We start from the raw sequence: 16,219 nt of genomic DNA, 5'->3' as shown, positions 1-16,219 counted from the left end.
TTTCTTAGCCTCACAAACCTCTTACTGCTGTCTTACTCTTTATTAATAACTCTTTAATAATTCTTAGACCTTGAATGGAAATGGTTGGGGGGAGGGCTGAATTCAGTGGGCTGCAGTGATGGAGGCTCAGTCCACCAGAAGCTGTATTAGTCTGGTAGCGCTGACGCACTTTAATTGTGCTGCAAAGAACAGAGCCACGGGGGGCATTTCCACAATGTGCTAGCAATCAGAGCAGGTGTTCAGAGCATGTGGAGAAAGGTGGCACATTGTGAGCTACGGTACAGTGCAGTAGCTTGATAGCTAGTGTGTTAGTTTGGTAAATTACAACTACCTGTATGCTTTCTTAAAAGTCCAAATGGACTGTATTGATGTAACCTCATGAGTGATGTGTATTGGAAGTATATCTGATGAAGGCTGTATTGCCAAAACATGCTGTTTTCAATAATGAAGAAGCAAGTTCTATACATCTTCCACTGTCCTCCTAAAGTGGCTGAATCTCTCTCACCCATCCAGGTCCATTAGTTAATGGAACAGAAGCCAGAGAGAAAAGCAGCTGTAACCTGATCCTTCCATCTCTACATCCTCCCTCTCCCTCTCTCTATTTATAAGGTCTATACTGGCTGCCTCTCTTCATGTACTGTATCTATCTTTGTACATTATGTAAATTCATATATCATCAACAACAGTAAAACATCCTGTCTGTCTGTCTCATCTTATTCCCCTCACTGTTCAAATCCTTGTAATTACCTAAACTAAAACGGGAATCCGTTTCCACACTGCGCCTTTCCAAGTATGTTTGATTTGCACAGCAGTGTGCCCCTGATGGAGGAAGTTGACATCTGATTGAAAAAACATTGCATGAGCTGTTCCGTACTGACGGCTAACCTGGGTGAGAAGTCACCAGGCACATGCTCCTGGGCTGCCTATTCCTAAATCAAGTGTCAACTCCCTCCATCCAAGACTGCACAATGCACATCATTTTCATCTGGTCCTCTTTGTGTTGAGGTATAACAAGACGATCTCGCAGTCAAGCAAAAGGTTCCAGAAACATCTTGACAAGGTAGGAAAAAAAGGTCAAGTGTCTGAAAGAAAATGTCCATGAAAACCCAGAGGTGAGTCCACATTAGTGGCATGTTGTGGTTTTGAGGGTTCTGGTCGATAAATGCACAAGGCAACTGTCAAGGCATTTGAAAAGGGCACACGGAGGGAGGATTAGCAACACAATGCAGGATGTCGCAGTGCGCCCCTAGACATTAATGAAACCTACAATCAAACACTTCTCGGATTCAGGGCATAACTGGAAAGTACTTTGACTTTAAATCTAGGGAAAGCACAGAACATGCTCTTATGAATAACAACAACCGTTAACAAAGTACACAGTGGAAGTGTCACTGCACCATTTGATTTTCCACCGAGTGACAGTGTTGTTTATGGATATGCATGGTGCCAACCAGGTGATTACAATCCCCAGCTGCTGTGAAGCCATGAGAGCAGGTGCTGATAGAGCTCCATTAGAGCCACATAAACAGCCTTTGTTCTTATCTAAAGAGTGAACACATGGGAATAGGTGATGTATTGGGTATTTATTATCACTGCTGCTAAACGTGAAGTGGGAGCACTCCTGTCACATACAGTATATGCAAATATTGACCTTATTGTACACTCACTGTAGTGTGATATGATATTGCAGCTCTGTATCAGCTAGACAAGGAGGTTCACTTGCAGGCTGTTTTTTGTTCACTCTACTTAGTCGTCAGAATACACAGGCATGGAATTTTGGCCTTGCATTGGAGAAGAACGTGATAACTTTTGTCCGAAAATTCATTGGTTAATTATAATTCTTTTTTGGAATGCTTTTAACGCCTCCCCACAAGCACCTCTCCTTTAAATAATTGCATTTACTGTGAAATAACTATGGCATTCTTCTACCCAGGCAGACGTGCAATAGTTTGGCAGTCTGCAAACCACCTGCGGCTTATGTCCCTGGATCAAAGTGTGTTCTGCATACATAACAGCCCCTGCCTAGCTAACTAAGGATGGCACACACCTGTTGTCATGTCCAAAAATGTACAGCAATCTATGTGTTTACTTTGTTTACCTTGAACCTTATCACATCGGTCAACAACAGTCATCAAAGAAACATAGTTGTTTCATCAAATATATAGGTTACTAAGGATGGAAAAAATGAAAATTTACTATTCTAGGACTTACTTATGAATAATGTATAGTATTCATTATTCATCTGGATTCATCATGGGATTTTTCCTTACCCTCTGATGGAGAGATAGGGAGGGAGTAAGGGAGGGAGAGAGAGAGAGAGAGAGAGAGAGAGAGAGAGAGAGAGAGAGAGAGAGAGAGAGAGAGAGAGAGAGAGAGAGAAATAGAGAGCAAGACCTGTAGTTATGAATGACATGAAAGGGTCTCAAACGCTAAATGCTATTAGACTAAAATCTGTATGGTCTGTCAATCCTTTTTACAGGCAATCCGTTGCCCACTAATAGCATTGACAAGTTCCTCCAGTTACCAAAGATTTCTGGGACAATGGGGGCATACCATGTACCATGTAGCTGTAGAGTTTCAGTACATATGATTAACAAAAGTGCACAAGCACAAGAGTTCTTCATTCTTTCTATCTGTTCCTATCCCCCTCTGCCCACCTGTCTGCCTGTCTCCTTTCTACAGTGCACTCTACACTCCAGCCCTGTGCTCCACTGTGGCTCTGATGACAAGGCTTCAGATTCACACAGCTCATTATCAGCTCGACCCAGGCCAGACCTACTGTTGGAAATACCAGCTGCCTAAGTGACCAGGGCCACTGCACAGAAGACAGAGGCAGAGAAAACGGACAATGAGTGATGGATGGTGGGGAGAGAAAGGGAAAAGAGAGGGAGGTGGAGACAGATGGACAGAGAGAGATAGAGGGATGAGCGGAGGGTGGAGTGTTGAGGCTGGCGTCAGAGGGAGCTTGAGGGAGATGGCTGCTGTTGACACGGCCACGGGAGCTCTGGTTTCGCCTGATTAGATTTCTCTCCTATTTTGGGGATTTCCTATTTTTTTCCATGGGGACTTTTTGTAACATGACAGCCAAAAGAGAAATGAGATATTTCCATGGCAAAGGACAGAGAGTTTAGACGAGACAGAGAGGAGAGAAGAGGGTAAAATAAGAGTTCAGGAGGATAAGACATGTTGAGACAGGAAAAATATGACAGAGATTGACAGAGCAGTGAAGTGAGGAAGAACACCTTGATAAGAGAGAGAGAAAATATGGACAGATTGGTGAAGTGAGGAGGAAGGAAAAAGAGGAAGGCAGATCCCGTGGGATGGAATTAGAGAACTGTTCACAGAGGAGAGGATTGAGAGCAGAGGAGAGGAGCGCTAGACCAGGAAATAATGAAACAAGAAGAAGGTGTGAAGGAATAATTATGAGTAAGGACAATGACTGATAGAAAAGATAGGGTGACTGGCATTAACAAGCTGGCACACGCAGCAGGACATCCACCTCTGACACTGAAATATTTTTTTCACACACTTTCACAAGTTTACAACGTACAATTACTCATATAGTCATATACTATAGTTTAACTGCTGAAGTCAAGTTTCAGATGACGGTTTTTTATTTCACTAGACTGACTTAAAGCTGCCTTCACTTTCTAACAAAACAAAACAAAACAACACAGAATATAACTAAAAAGCACTGAATCGGAAGCATAACAATGAACTAAAGGTACCAAACAGCTTACGTTACAGTTACAAAAATTATGATAAGCATTGTCCTCGCATGCAACCAAACAAACCCCTCAGCCTTTCATTGCCTATGTTTGGTTGGGCTAACAGAATCAGCGTGAGGAGACTCCATCTGTTTTTGGCTGCTGCCGGCTCTGCCCTCCCACTGGCTGTCTGAAGTGTTCATCTCTGTTGTTTGTGTGCTCTCGTCCAACTCATAGTGATTGAGGAGAGAATGATAGCAGTTTGTAAAGAGGGGTCAGCCAAGGAGATTAAAGGAAAAAGAGGGGGCAGGTGGGCAGTAATGGAGGACAGATGGAGGGAATAAAAGGGAAATGAAGAAGCAGGGTGAAAGAGGGAAGGAGAGAGGAGTGCAGAGCAAACAACCTGGGTACTTACCTGATGAGATGTCCCTTATGACTTTGTCACCTCCTCAAGTATGTGTACTGTTCCAATGATTCAATGTATATCTTCTTGCTGTTACCTTTGACTTGGAGTCAAGCACCTTTCACTGTCTCCTGTGACCTCACACATAATCTGACTCTCTGACCCCTTGACTCTGTGACCAGCCAAACAAACATCAGATCAACAGCCCCACCCCAATAATTCTAATTCCCCTCAAATCCCAATAAACAGAGGTTGCTAGGACTTGGCATCTGTCTTCAGGTCCCTCACAAAGGACTACGACTGGGACAGAAGGGGAGATGACAACCTGCTACAAGCTTTGAGACCACCATCTTCTATTTCGGCCATTAGTAATGCAAACACTTGTGAAACCCACAAGTCTGGGTAAACACACTTAACCTTATGGCTTAGTCAGTGAGGTGTGTGCGTTTGGGGGGAGGGTGGTACTGGCACAGGAAATACAATGGAGGCCTTCCTCAGAAAGTAAGATGCTGTGTCTAACTCTTCACCCCAACATTAGGTAAAAAGGACAATGTATGTGTTATGAACGATAGATGCGGCTTTGTCTACTCCATGGTGAGCATTATACGACCTCATCAATCACCTAAGTTGTCACTGGGTTGCGTGTGCTGGGTTTTATGGAAGTTTTACAAACAGAAGATTGGTCATATTCATCAACTTTAGGTGCACAGGACAAAGGTCACCTTACTGGATCCAGATGTGTTTTTCATCCTATACTCTCTTAGGTCTGTGATGAATAAAAGGATGATTAAATGCTTTAATTTAGAAATGCACATGTTCCACATCCATTTGCGGCGTCCGGGAATGTGTTTGCTCGAAGCCGAATGTGAAGATGAATTGACTTCCGCTACAGACCTTGACTTGGCTACGAACCAGCTGCCAGCGGAGATGAAGAAGGCTGTTCAATAACATGTTTCACAATGTTGGCATTTTTTGTTTCATTCTGGCGCTCTTTCTTTATTTTTCAAGAGCTTGCAGAGACATAGAGGAAACATCTGCCTGTCTTCAAAAGGCCAAAAGACACAACCATGGCCCGCTTATTGATCCTTTCCATTTAATATTTTCTCTTGAACTGCTTTGAGGAGCTTTCTGTTTTTGGCAAAACTTCATCACAAAGTACATGTCCACAGTTATTAAACCTATTCCCACCTTATAACATCTGACATAAATGGTATCTACAGTGAAACCAGTGGAGGCTCCACAGAGGAGGAAGGGGAGGACCATCATCCTCTGTGAATTTCATAAAAATAGTGAAACATTAAAAAAAGTTATATTTTTTAGATATAACTTTACTAAATATATTCACGTCACCAAATAATTTATTAAAATACATTATTTTGCAATGAAGGTCTACAGTAGCCTCAACAGCACTCTGTAGGGTAGGACCACTAGTTTCCGTCCCCCTCTGGGTACATTGACTTTAATACAAAACCTAGGAGGCTGGTGGTTCTCACCCCCTTACATAGACTTACACAGTAATTATGACAACTTCCGGAGGACGTCCTCCAACCTATCAGAGCTCTTGCAGCATGAACTGACATGTTGTCCACCCAATCAAAGGATCAGAGAATGAATCTATTACTGAAAGCATAAGGTACAGCTAGCTAGCACTGCAGTGCATAAAATGTGGTGAGTAGTTGACTCATAGAGAGAGAAAGCCAATAGTTGCAACCGTTTTGAACAAATTAATTTATTCAAAAATGAAGGCGATGCAAGAGAGAGAGCGAGAGAGCGAGAGATAGCTATATTTCTTATTATTTTCACTTTCACTTACTTAGCTAGCCAATGCAACTAGCTAGTTCAGCCTACTCAAAAACGCGGCTCAAACAGAGAGGGATGCTATGTTACTTTGTTGGCTATTCAACACTGGAACTCTTCCAAGTCAAGGTAAGCTTTTGGTTTTATTAATTTATTGCCACCGGGGCCCGCCGATGAAACTGCTAAACTGCTTACTAACTGTATACTGTACTGCATGATTGTAGTGGGTTTACTCAGGTTGTGCATTGAAGTCGTGCTCCCGAGTGGCGCAGTGGTCTAAGGCACTGCATCTCAGTGCTTGAGGCGTCACTACAGACTCCCTGGTTCGATTCCAGGCTGTATCACAACCGGCCGTGATTGGGAGTCCCATAGGGTGGCGCACAATTGGCCTAGCGTCGTCCGGGTTTGGCCGGTGTAGGCCGTCATTGTAAATAAGAATTTGTTCTTAACTGACTTGCCTGGTAAAATAATAATTTTATAAAAATAATTTTTAAAAAGTCCACAAGCGAAGGGAAAAAGTGAGAGGAGGAGAGCGCATAGATGTGAGAAGGAATTATCTAACGATCAAAGGGATCATGCTGTATGTACTGTACCATTCAAAAGTTTGGACACACCTACTCATTCAAGGGTTTTTCTTTATTTTTACTATTTTCTACATTGTAGATTAATAGTGAAGACATCAAAACTATAAAACTATAAAATAACACATATGGAATCATGTAGTAACCAAAAAAGTTTTATTTTATTTTTTAGATTCTTCAAAGTAGCCACCCTTTGCCTTGATGACAGCTTTGCACACGCTTGGCATTCTCTCAACCAGCTTCATGAAGTAGTCACCTGGAATGCATTTCAATTAACAGGTTTGCCTCGTTAAAAGTTAATTTGTGGAATTTCTTTCCTTCTAAATGCGTTTGAGCCAATCAGTTGTGTTATGACAAGGTAGGGTTGGTATACAGAAGATAGCCCTATTTGGTAAAATACATATTATGGCAAGAACAGTTCAAATAAGCAAAGAGAAACGACAGTCCATCATTACTTTAAGACATGAAGGTCAGTCAATATGGAACATTTCAAGAACTTTGAAAGTTTCTTCAAGTGCAGTCGCAAAAACCATCAAGCGCTATGATGAAACTGGCTCTCATGAGGACCGCCACAGGAAAGGAAAACCCAGAGTTACCTCTGCTGAAGAGGATAAGTTCATTAGTTACCAGCCTTAGAAATTGCAGCCCAAATAAATGCTTCACAGAGTTCAAGTAACAGACACATCTCAACATCAACTGTTCAGAGGACACTGCGTGAATCAGGCCTTCATGGTCGAATTGCTGCAAAGAAACCACTACTAAAGGACACCAATAAGAAGAAGAGACTTGCTTGGGCCAAGAAACACGAGGAATGAACATTAGACCGGTGGAAATCTGTCCTTTGGTCTGATGAGTCCAAATTTGAGCTTTTTGGTTCCAACCGCTGTGTCTTTGTGAGACGCAGAGTAGGTGAACGGATGATCTCCGCATGGAGGAGGAGGTGTGATGGTGTGGGGGTGCTTTGCTGGTGACACTGTCAGTGATTTATTTAGAATTCAAGGCACACTTAACCAGCATGGCTACCACAGCTTTCTGCAGCGATATGCCATCCCATCTGGTTTGCGCTTAGTGGGACTATCATTTGTTTTCAACAGGACAATGACCCAACACACCTCCAGGCTGTGTAAGGGCTATTTGACCAAGAAGGAGAGTGGTGGAGTGCTGCATCAGATGACCTGGCCTCCACAATCCCCCAATCTCAACCCAATTGAGATGGTTTGGGATGAGTTGGACCGCAGAGTGAAGGAAAAGCAGCCAACAAGTGCTCAGCATAAATGGGAACTCCTTCAAGACTGTTGGAAAAGCATTCCAGGTGAAACTGGTTGAGAGAATGCCAAGAGTGTGCAAAGCTGTCATCAAGGCAAAGGGTGGCTACTTTGAAGAATCTAAAATCAAAAATATATTTTGATTTGTTTAACACTTTTTGGGTTACTACATGATTCCATATGTGTTATGTAATAGTTTTGATGTCTTCACTATTATTCTACAATGTAGAAAATAGCTAAAATAAAGAAAAACCCTTGAATGAGTAGGTGTATCCAAACTTTTGACTGGTACTCTATGTGGCTGCTTTGAAAGTGAACTGTGTTTGCGGTGATCAGGAGTGTATTCATTCTACAGATTCTGTTGAAAAATGTTTCTTAAACGGAAACAAAAGGACCGAAACGGGGATAAACATACCTGAATTTGTCCAATAGAAACTCTCGTTTGCAACTGTTGGACTAATCAGCTAGATCAGCTAGATGCAGGCAAGATTGTGCAGGGTTATATTGAATGTGTCCCCTGTAGCTCAGTTGGTAGAGCATGGCGCTTGCAACGCCAGGGTTGTGGGTTCGTTTCCCACGGGGGGCCAGTATGAAAATGTATGCACTCACTAACTGTAAGTCGCTCTGGATAAGAGCGTCTGCTAAATGACTAAAAATGTAAATGTCAATGTCTGTCACCTTGATTACTAAAATGTATCTCGACCTGTGCACCTACGTTGTAAACTTTCATTCATAGGCTAGGTTGTAGCAACCTAATGATGGGTATAGGGAAAATTAGAGTATCATGTAGTAGCCTAAACCTATCGATGTTACATTGAGCTGGTTGAATGGGAATATGAATGACAGTCATCTAATATGCTGTAATAGAAATAATGCCATGCTCATTAAAACAAATAATCGTCCTCCCTCATCTTAAACGGCACCGACCGCCACTGGTGTAAACCTACACTATATATACAAAAGTATGTGGACACCCCTTCAAATTAGTTTTTGACAGGTGTATAAAATCGAGCATACAGCCATGCAATTTTCATCTGAAAACATTGGCAGTAGAATGGCCTTACTGAAAAGCTCAGTGACTTTCAACGTGGCACCGTCATAGGATGCTACCTTTCCAACAAGTCAGTTCGTCAAATTTCTGCCCTGTTAGAGCTGCCCCGGTCAACTGTAAGTGCTGTTATTGTGAAGTGGAAACTTCTAGGAGCAACAACGGCTCAGCCACGAAGTGGTAGGCAACACAAGCTCACAGAACGGGACTGCCGAGTGCTGAAGCGCATAGCGCGTAAAAATCGTCTGTTCTCGGTTGCAACACTCACTACCTAGTTCCAAACTGCATCTGGAAGCAATGTCAGCACAATAACCATTCGTCGGGAGCTTCATGAAATGGGTTTCCATGGCCGAGCAGCCGTACACAAGCTTAAGATCACCATAAGCAATGCCAAGCGTCAACTGGAGCGGTGTAAAGCTCGCCGCCATTGGACTCTGGAAACGCATTCTCTGGAGTGATTTTACATTTACATTTTTAGTCATTTAGCAGACGCTCTTATCCAGAGCAACTTACAGTTAGTTTATTTTTCATACTGGCCCCCCTTGGGAATCGAACCCACAATCCTGGCGTTGCAAACGCCATGCTCTACCAACTGAGCTACATCCCTGCCTGCCATTCCCTCCCCAACCCTGGACAACGCTGGGCCAATTGCGCGCCGCCCGATGGGTCTACCGGTCGCGGCCGGCTACGACAGAGCCTGGATTCGAACCAGGATCTCTTGTGGCACAGCTAGCACTGCGATGCAGTGCCTTAGACCACTGCGCCACTCTGAAGATGTTGGGCGATAAAGGGTGATAAATCACGCTTCACCATCTGGCAGTCCGACAGACAAATCTGGTTTTGGCGATGCCAGGAGAACGCTACCTGCCCCAATGCATAGTGCCAACTGTAAAGTTTGGTGGAGTAGGAATAATGGTCTGGGGCTGTTTTTCATGGTTCGGGCTAGGCCTCTTACTTCCAGTGAATGGAAATCTTAACGCTACAGCATTCAATGACATTCTAGACGATTCTGTGCTTCCAACTCTGTGGCAACAGTTTGGGGAAGGCCCTTTCCTGTTTCAGCATGACAATGCCCCTGTGCACAAAGCAAGGTCCATACAGAAATGGTTTGTCGAGATCGGTGTAGAAGAACTTGACTGGCCTGCACAGAGCCCTGACCTCAACCCCATCCAACACCTTTGCGATGAATTGGAACGCCGACTGTGAGCCAGGCCTAATCGCCCAACATCAGTGCCCAACCTCAATAATGCTCTTGTGGCTGAATGGAAGCAAGTACCCGCAGCAATGTTCCAACATCTAGTGAAAAGCCTTCCCAGAAGAGTGGAGGCTGTTATAGCAGCAAAGGGGGGACCAACTCCATATTAATGCCCATGATTTTGGAATGAGATGTTTAACGAGCAGGTGTCCTCATACATTTGGTCATGTAGTGTACGTGTCCAGCAGGCTTTTGATAGCCATATGACTTCTTATGGCCTGCAACTAAAATATCAATGTTTTGTCTTGAAGAGCTCTTGAAGAGGTGTACATCTCATTTTAAAGGCACAAAGCACCCAATAGGTGACCTTCTGTCAATAGCGAGGATTGCTAAGGTGTTATATCGTGCTGGTTCTCTCTCATTCTGCCACAAAGCACTCAATAATTAATCTACCGAGAAATTGCAAGGAAGATATTGAATGTGTTGTTGTTACAGAACCACCTCCTCAAAGGTAGAAACCGACAAAAGATCGTAAACCAGAGCTCAGTTAATCCAGTGACATGGAAAATGTTGTTTTCACACAAACCTTTTGAAACTGTCTCTGTGACAAAATACAGACCACTGTAGTTACCAGAGACAGAGCACAGAGCTAGTGCTGGACTGAAAACATGTTCACACATGTTCCAGAACCCCTAGAACCGTTCTAACCCCTGTTTCAACTGAATAAAGCTCCTGGTTATGAACTGAGGTGCGTAGATGTGGACTAACCATTGTAGGTGCGGTTCCACATCCTCCTGGTTACGGTCTTCCCCACAGGTCTGTCCTCTGGCGAGGTCATGGTCTCGTTCAGGGCGAGGGTGTACAGCATCAGCCCGTCGTAGAACCCTCCGGAGATGATGTTCATCTGCAGGGAAGCAAGAGGAAATTGTAGAATAGTACAGCAATGTAAATGTAAATGTACAGCAGCTCTTATTAAATCTATCATCACCTGTTGTATTTTTTATGAGATCTCTTAGATCACACATGTATTAATAGTACATCTATTACCCTCATCCATTAGATATTATTTTCTATCATTAGAAAGCTACTGCGTATGTCTAGCTATAATTGTGCCACTGCCATGGAGAACAGAACTTCATCCCCAACATCTGCTAACTACTTGCCTCTTCTACCACCTTCTCTACAGTGTTTGATATATTTCAAGTTAATATCACTTTTCTATTTCTTCCAACCATAATTTGTTCCTATCATCTCCGTACCTATTTCGACCCCTTTATTAATTTCACAATTCTGCCTGAGAAACTATTTCCTCTTCCATCTTGTCATCTCTCCATCATGCGTACTAATCCAAAACAATGGCCCCAAAACAAAAGAACTGTGCACGTCAATCACAGAATGGAATATGATGACAATAACCCACTCAGACAATTCACTTAGTTCAGTTGCATCAATTGGAAATGTACAGACACAATGTTCAGATAGGGTGAATGAGGACCAGGTAGACCAGGCCAGAGCTCTCATGCTCTGTGCCTCTCTCTCATCCTCCAGAGTCAGACCTGTCTATTTATCACATTATCTACACTTAGCTGTCTGCTACAAGTGATTCATCGGCTTGTGAGGGGTGCCAGACAGCCCTGTCTGAAACCAGGAGAGATGGCGAGCCTCCCTTCCTCCCGGGGATGGAATAGAAGCCCTGACGTACAATTCAGGATGTGTGTGTATGGAAGGGGGGGGGCAGTTAGATGACGTGGCCTGTCAAGCTCTTTGTTTTTGTTTTGCGTCCCCTCCTGAAGTCTAAATTGTCACTGACACCAACGGCCACACATGCATGCAAGGACACACACCTCCATCCGGAGTCAGAGATGAAAGATGGACTTGAATGCAGTCAATCTGCCATATTGAGGATAGGTGGATGTATCGTGCCAATCTGCCATATTGAGGATAGGTGGATGTATCGTGCCAATCTGCCATATTGAGGATAGGTGGATGTATCGTGCCAATCTGCCATATTGAGGATAGGTGGATGTATCGTGCCAATCTGCCATATTGAGGATAGGTGGATGTATCGTGCCAATCTGCCATATTGAGGATAGGTGGATGTATCGTGCCAATCTGCCATATTGAGGATAGGTGGATGTATCGTGCCAATCTTTGTGAGTGTGTGTGTGTGTGTCTCTCCCTCTCTCTCATCTCCTAAACAAGACACCAGTGATTCAGATGCAGAAGTGTGTAGAATATCATCATTGTGCACCTTTGTAGGGAACATAATAAGAAGACAAGCTCCACTAGCTAAATTAGCATTTTCTTCCCAATTAAATTGAATCAATCGTCCAGGCATTGCATGCGAGCCAATTACGTATAAGCCTACTTAGCGCAACACGTCACCTTGTCTTAGCCTCTCCATCTTCAGTTTTTACACACAAACACACAAACACACTCAGATGTGCAAACACCAATGAACTAGTACTACTGCTAGTTCTTTGTATGTGTTGCTTTGCCTGTCAGATGTGGCTCAATCAAATGTTTCATAATGAGATGTTCTCTATAATATGATAGCCCTACACTGAGTGTACAAAAAATTTGGAACACCTTCTTAATATTGAGTTGCACCCCTTTTGCCCTCAGAACAGCCTCAATTTGTTGGGGCATGGACTCTACAAGGTGTCGAAAGCGTTCCACAGGGATGCTGGCCCATGTTGACTCCAATGCTTCCCACAGTTGTGTCAAGTTGGCTGGATGTCCTTTGGGTGGTGGACCTTTCTTGATACACACAGGAAACTGTTGAGCTTGAAAAACCCAGCCGCGTTGCAGTTCTTGACACACTCAAACCAGTGCGCCTGGCACCTAGTACCATACCCCGTTCAAAGGCACTTACATATTTTGTCTTGTCCATTCACCCTCTGAATAGCACACATACACAATCCATGTCTCAATTGTCAAAAGCTTAAAAACCCTTATTTAACCTGTCTCCTCCCCTTCATCTACACTGATTGAAGTGGATTTACAAGTGATAAAGGGATCATAGCTTTCACCTGGATTCACCTGGTCAGTCTATGTCATGTTCATAATGTTTTGTACACTCAGTGTATAGATTATTATACAGAGCTTTATTCTTTGTAGTAGATCTGCCTTAGCATACGTCTTCTCCTTCATATTGCCTCAAGTCTGTGCCACATTGAGATCAAGTTCTGTCTTCTTTTCTAAATACCCCTTTTGATCTCAATCTCCTCTCTCTCTCTGTGCAAACTGAGTCACTCCTCCTTTTTCGCATGCTCTTCCTCTGGTTTGTTCTCTCTCTGCACGTTCTTCTCTCTTATTTCCTGCTTATAACCTTTTCTATCTCTCTCATTTCAGTTCTCGTCCTCTTGATCACCCAAGAGAGAAGAACGTGCAGAGAGAGAACAAACCAGAGGAAGAGCATGCGAAAAAGGAGGAGTGACTGCAAGAGATCCCCCCCCCCCCCACCATATACACACACACACACCCACACACTACAGCCTCTTACCAGTGAGTCTTCCACCGTAAAGTTGAACATTCTCTTGGCATCTGTCTTCAGGTCCCTCACAAAGTCTTTATATTCAGGGTTCTGTGGTTCTCTATACGTCAGGATCTTCACACTCTGAGACAGACACAAAGAAAAAGACAGATTGTGATTCATAAGACAAAGGTTTCACTGAATTATACAGAATTATACCATATGATGGGGTCAGAAAATCAGGTTATCAATTTCTGCTAATGAATGAATGAACCACAGGTGTGAGAAACACCACTTCAGTGTGAGAAATTAACAGTATGATCCTCTTTCCCAGGCCCATCCCTTTTATAAACAGGCAACTGTTATTAGAGCCTAGTTGCTCTATTATATGTTGTCAATGTGACCAGTCATCCACAACACATCCTCCAAAACACCCAATAACTTTCATCAAATCATTTTATCTCCTCCCTCCCATTCCTCCAGTCTGTGTAGATACAGGCCCAACCTCATTCAAGCAGAAAACTAAGGTCTGAGAAGGCTAACTTGTAAAAACACAGCAGTGAGAGAAGTGTTCATAAGTATGGGTTATGGCATTGGTTCCCAGACCATTTTGCATTAGGACCCACTTAAAATATTTGTCAACCTAAGCAAAATGACCACGACCAACCATTAGGCCGTACGTTGTGCACCGCTGATGTACAGTACGTGCATCAGTTACATTTTCAAACCTTGTGCCCTATACAATATACCTGAAAACAACCACATCTCTAAACCATGCAATACGTTTTGATTGAATATGGCCCCTAATTTTTGTTTTGCTCTTTCAGGCTTTGTGAGATGAGACTGATATCAACACATGTTGCCTCTCTTCCCCTATCAACACATGTTGCCTCTCTTCCCCTCGCTGGAGACTGAGTCTGTTACTCACTAGGGAATTGAGAAGAAAATGAAAGTACTTCACAGCGAGAGAATGAAAAAACAAGATTAGATTTGTCATCTCATCTGCCTGGCAGCACACTTAACACCAATGACAACCATGGGGAAACATAGGGACATCAAAATATGATTGCTTCAGGGCCTGCTGTGTAAGTCAGTGGAGAATACAGCAGATACCTGTTTCCAAGGTAATGATGGGAATGAGATGAGGAATGAGATGATACACTTGACTTTGATCCAAGGCTTACCTGGAAGGCCTCCTTGGCGATAAGGTCGTCTTGGTCCCCTCTGGCCCAGGGTTGAGCATTCTGGGAGTCCAGGCTGCGTCCAAACATGTCGATGTAGAAGAAAACAAACTCCTCCTGAGGAAGGCTTGCCCGCCGGAAGTGAACCATCAGCTGCCTGAACGTGTCTGGAGAGCAACACACAAACACCACTACGGAGAGAGAGAGAGAGAGAGAGAGAGAGAGAGAGAGAGAGAGAGAGCCTTTAGCCTAAAGAGCAGGAATCTGGACTTCACCAAAGAAATCGGAAATACAGACATTGTCATCCTACAAGAAACATGGTATAGAGGAGACGGACCCACTGGTTGCCCTCTAGGTTACAGAGAGCTCGTAGTCCCATCCACCAAACTACCAGGTGTGAAACAGGGAAGGGACTCAAGGGGTATGCTAATTTGGTATAGAGCAGACCTAACTCACTCTATTAAATTAATCAAAACAGGAACATTTTACATTTGGTTAGAAATTCAAAAGGAAATTATCTCAACAGAGAAAAATGTCCTCCTGTGTGCTACCTATATACCCCCATTAGAATCCCCATACTTTAATGAAGACAGCTTCTCCATCCTGGAGGGGGAAATCAATCATTTCCAGACCCAGGGACATGTACTAGTCTGTGGCGACCTAAATGCCAGAACTGGACAAGAACCTGACACCCTCAGCACACAGGGGGACCAACACCTACCTGGAGGTGACAGCATTCCCTCCCCCATATTCCCCCCTAGGCACAACTACGACAACATAACCAACAAAAACGGGTCACCACTCCTGCAGCTCTGTCGCACACTGGGTATGTATGTACATAGTCAATGGTAGGCTTCGAGGGGACTCCAATGGTAGGTATACCTATAGCTCATCTCTTGGCAGTAGTACTGTAGACTACTTTATCACTGACCTCAACCCAGAGTCTCTCAGAGCATTCACAGACACCCCTATCAGACCACAGCAAAATCACAGTCTACTTGAACATTCACAGACACCCCTATCAGACCACAGCAAAATCACAGTCTACTTGAACAGAGCAATACTCAATCATGAGGCATCAAAGCCAAAGGAACTGAATAATATTAAGAAATGCTATAGATGGAAGGAAAGTAGTGTTGAAACCTACCAAAAAACAATTAGGCAACAACAAATTAAATCCATTCTAGACAACTTCCTGGACAAAACGTTCCACTGTAATAGTGAAGGTGTAAACTTGGCAGTAGAAAACCTAAACAGTATATTTGACCTCTCAGCTTCCCTATCAAATCTAAAAATCTCTAACAGAAAACCAAAGAAAAGTAACAACAGTGATAAATGGTTTGATGAAGAATGCAAAAACCTAAGAAAGAAATTGAGAAACCTATCCAACCAAAAACATAGAGACCCAGAAAACCTGAGCCTACGCCTTCACTATGGTGAATCACTAAAACAATACAGAAATACACTATGGAAAAAGAAGGAACAGCATGTCAGAAATCAGCTCAATGTAATTGAAGAATCCATAGACTCTAACCACTTCTGGGGAAATTGGAAAACACTAAACAAA

The 16,219-nt window shown here is 43.3% G+C and overlaps 1 pseudogene across 1 annotated transcript in view; it reads right to left on the bottom strand.

The window, feature by feature from the left end:
- Positions 1-16,219, bottom strand: part of LOC311123759 (atrial natriuretic peptide receptor 1-like) — a 44,478-nt pseudogene that overhangs the window by 11,762 nt on the left and 16,497 nt on the right. The window contains exons 3-5 of the transcript XR_014615281.1: positions 14,656-14,843; positions 13,502-13,615; positions 10,765-10,900 (exon numbers count right to left, since the gene is read on the bottom strand). The product of XR_014615281.1 is annotated as an atrial natriuretic peptide receptor 1-like (transcript). The remainder of the gene's footprint in view (positions 1-10,764; positions 10,901-13,501; positions 13,616-14,655; positions 14,844-16,219) is intronic.

Source organism: Coregonus lavaretus, assembly GCF_964263955.1.
Source record: "Coregonus lavaretus genome assembly, chromosome: 3".
In the NCBI taxonomy this organism is placed as follows: Eukaryota; Metazoa; Chordata; class Actinopteri; order Salmoniformes; family Salmonidae; genus Coregonus; species Coregonus lavaretus.
This window is presented reverse-complemented; position numbering and strand designations above follow the sequence as displayed.